Consider the following 3,849-nt stretch of genomic DNA (forward strand, 5'->3'; position numbering starts at 1 on the left):
CGTGGCTGCCTCGATTCGCGGTTGTTATCATTGCACACAAGTTGTCTAATATATATACTTATCGGTGTTGTGTGTTGTGTAATATTCAAAATACCAGTGAACAAAAATAAACGTATAGTACAAAGAAGTTCAAATTTATTGATTCGGTTACGCAACGACCTGTAAATTGCTGGTACCTTTAGATGCAGAAATAAAGAAGAACCATAATAAATTATTTACTTGCACGTGACAGTAACCATAACCGCTTGACCAGTTGTAAAAAGGGTAGATAGTGTTATAGCAGATAGAATGTCCACTAAAGTTAAGAACATTGGACGCAGCATCTATATGCATCTGGGTGGCATCGCAGTCGCAATTTCTAAGGGCCCGCAGTGGCAATTGTGAAGCGATTAGAATTAGAAATTAAAAGGCGGCGTCTCAGTGGCAATTTCTTGGCGGCACCGTAGTGTCAATTTATAGACTGCATCTCAGTGGCAATTGTTAGGGGACATCTCAGTGGCAATTTCTAGACTGCATCCCAGTGGCAATTTATAGGCTGTATCTCAGGGGAAATTTTTAGGCAGCATCCCGGTATCAATTTCAAGGCGACATTCCGTATGTATTACTAGGTGGCATCTCACCGGTAAAGGGGCATATTCTAGGGAACATTTGATGGGTAATTTCTAGGCGGCATCTTAGAGGCAATATTTAAACCTTATATTTAAGTGGTCATTTACAGATGGCATATATGTGGCGACAAATTTGTGTAACATTGGCATAGATACATTATAAATCTTCTCATGTTTCAATGTGAGTATTTTAATGTTCATTCTATGATTTGTTTGTTGTGAAATGTCCAAAATAATGCACATCAATATTTTCAAAATTATTTTGATAAATAGTTTCGGTGGCAATCGCAATTCTGTAATTGACGTTGTTTAGTAAATGTTGTTTAATAATATTCACTGGTAAATACATATAATTTGTTTTATAAACAAAGCCTATTGTAACGTCAGAATAATTTATTGCGGGTATAATATATCATTCATAATGTTTTTTGCGTGTTCAACAAAAGTATCTGAATAAATAAATAAATATGTGTGACAGGTGTTTGGAAAATTCAAGTGTTAACGTATAAGTACTGGTACCGTGACCATGTTGGTATTTTGAAAAAAACGGCACCACGTGCAGGAAGTATACAAAGATGATATGATATCAAATATCAAATAGAAAGTTCCACTGTATACAATTACAGAAATACCGGTTGTCGCTCTTGATTTCTGATCACCTTATTTTCACCTTAAACATTGCTTTTCTTACTAATCTGTTGGAAAATATACAATTATTTTAATTTTAAGTTGATGTGCTTTATGAAAATTTACCTTAATATAAAGTAGGTTATTAGTATCAGGAAGCTGTACTGTTGTTGGGATTTGTGTTTTGCGAAATGGAACACGGAATACAATTAGTATATTGGTAAATGCGTATCATTGGGCGCTAACAGTCTGCAATAAACGTCAATCAATATAACTATCAGTGTTTGTAATAAGCATTATTATACATCTCTCACCGTAACGCCATAAGTTACAGCGTGCCGTAATTTTGCGGTATTTTACCAGGTATTTTCATCCTACCTTATAAGGAAATGCGAATTCCAAATATGGAACGATTACGCGTACAAGCGTCCTCTAATAATAAAAACAAACATGGCTGCCATCTGGGTTTTACCGGACTCCACACAAAGAAGTTCGCTGATTTCGTTCTAAACCTTTTGGATTTCGACATTCCCAAGATGTATTCTTGAAAGAAAAAGATGTATAATAATAAGGTTATCCTCGAAATAACCTCATATTATTAAGTGTGGAAATTAATATATTTTGAATACAATATTGACTATTTTGTAAATGACACAGCAAACATACAACGTGCAATGAGAGGTAAACACGATTATTTTTGCTGGAACATGACATTATATATTAAAAGTTATTATTAGAAATTATCTTCTTTATTCCCATTATCCATTTTTTTGCCTCCAATTTATTGTTTTATATATTTTTTATGACGTCACACTATTCGGCAATTATATAATAACTGCTAGACAATATTATAACACCCTGATTAACTTCTGTGTGCTATACTGAAATTTGAGAGAAAGTTTGTTTTTTCATGATGAAAGTCCCAAGGTAGTGAATTTTGTTACAATTGAACTACTAGAATTCGCTATGTTTCAATTTTCATATAGCCTCAGCCATTCAACAATAAATTGTCTTCAATACGTTTTTATACGTGACATTGATGTTTTTACATAGTAAGAAGAACATGTGATATGTCTCAAGACAGCAGGGGTTGCAATGCGCATGCACACATAGTTACATGGTCAGCCATCTCATGTATACCACGATTTCAATGCGTCAATAATGTAACTAGGCGTGTTAGCGTGTATCGCCAAAACCACGCTCGATTTCAACCATCGACTTTGTAGGCTACTGAAGTCAACGTCCGTCGGGTATTGTATGGTTTATCACAGTCGTCGTAACACAATACACCGAGATACATTAAAACTGCTGGACTGTTTTTTTGTATCTATGCATTGCAACTTGTTATATGTTTGTGTAGATGCACATTTAATGCGACTCTCTCACAGGCTTTGCGTATAATTAACTAATTTACATGCTAAATATCTGTTTACGGGTTACGTATCCTGTATTAATATTAAAACAATACAATTTACCCTTCCTTAAAACGACGAACGAATATGTTCGAAAGTGGACGCGTTCTAATGTTTTTCTTATTTGAAAACTGTGCGTCAGATTTACGACACGTTAAAACACTTTTCTTTGTTTACTTCAGACGCAGAAGCGCTATCGGCTCGCAATGGAAATACAATTCCGCGCGTTTAAGTTAGACGTAATTGACGAGAAATTATAAGTGCGAGTTTTAAAGTAATATATTATACTTCAGTAACATCAAGGTAACAACAAAAGTCGCACATTAAACTTGTTTGCAGTTCCTTCATAACAATTCTGCAATAATGATATGTTGTTGAAATCAATTGATACGACATGTGACGGCATTTGTAGAATTGAATGACGATATATTGAACTTTTGACGAAATAAGTGTCATGCTAATGAAAGGCAGACATTTAAAAACATAATAATTAAACATAATAACATGAGAAAATAATCTCATTGGTTCGTTCATTAACGTGTTTTGTTTTGTTTTGTTGTGGAAATTCACAAATTTTCAAACAAGCCACTGGGTTTTTAGTTCATTTTTTTCTGAGTTTGGTCGGTTTTTTAATTTTTACTTTAGGCTAGAAGTTGTGAGAGTAAATTCTATAACTCTCGGTATGCTATACATTGTCACGCAGACCGAAATTGACATTGTTTGTTACGTCACTCTTCTACCAGTACTGAAACTGTCAACGCCAATTATAGCGCGTCGTCACCAGCAGTTTTAAAATGCATGTCAACACATGCTACCTTACTTGCCGATGTCGTCTGATTTCAGATACAATCATTGACGTGGCTTTAATGACGAGTTTCAAATTTAAACCAATAGAATATATATTTGGTGATTAAATTATGAACCAATGAGATAATTTACTACATATCCGTTTATTTAGTGCCAGGAAACTTGATAACTGGATTGAAGGGTTGAGGAGTTCACGACGTCTGCAACGACGTCGCTAGATCCGACTTAATACGACATGCAAACAAATGTGTATGCATTATTATTATTATTATTTAAAATTTGTTCTGTTTCCTTTACGAATGGGAAGCATGATCTTGTTTGCACGAGGTCTTTCTTGTGGCAACACATCGAGCAGCGCATGGGGTAAAATCGGCGACAATAACGGTTACACGAGG

This window comes from Saccoglossus kowalevskii, chromosome 13, assembly GCF_978046115.1.
Source record: "Saccoglossus kowalevskii chromosome 13, keSacKowa6.1, whole genome shotgun sequence".
NCBI lineage: Eukaryota > Metazoa > Hemichordata > Enteropneusta > Harrimaniidae > Saccoglossus > Saccoglossus kowalevskii.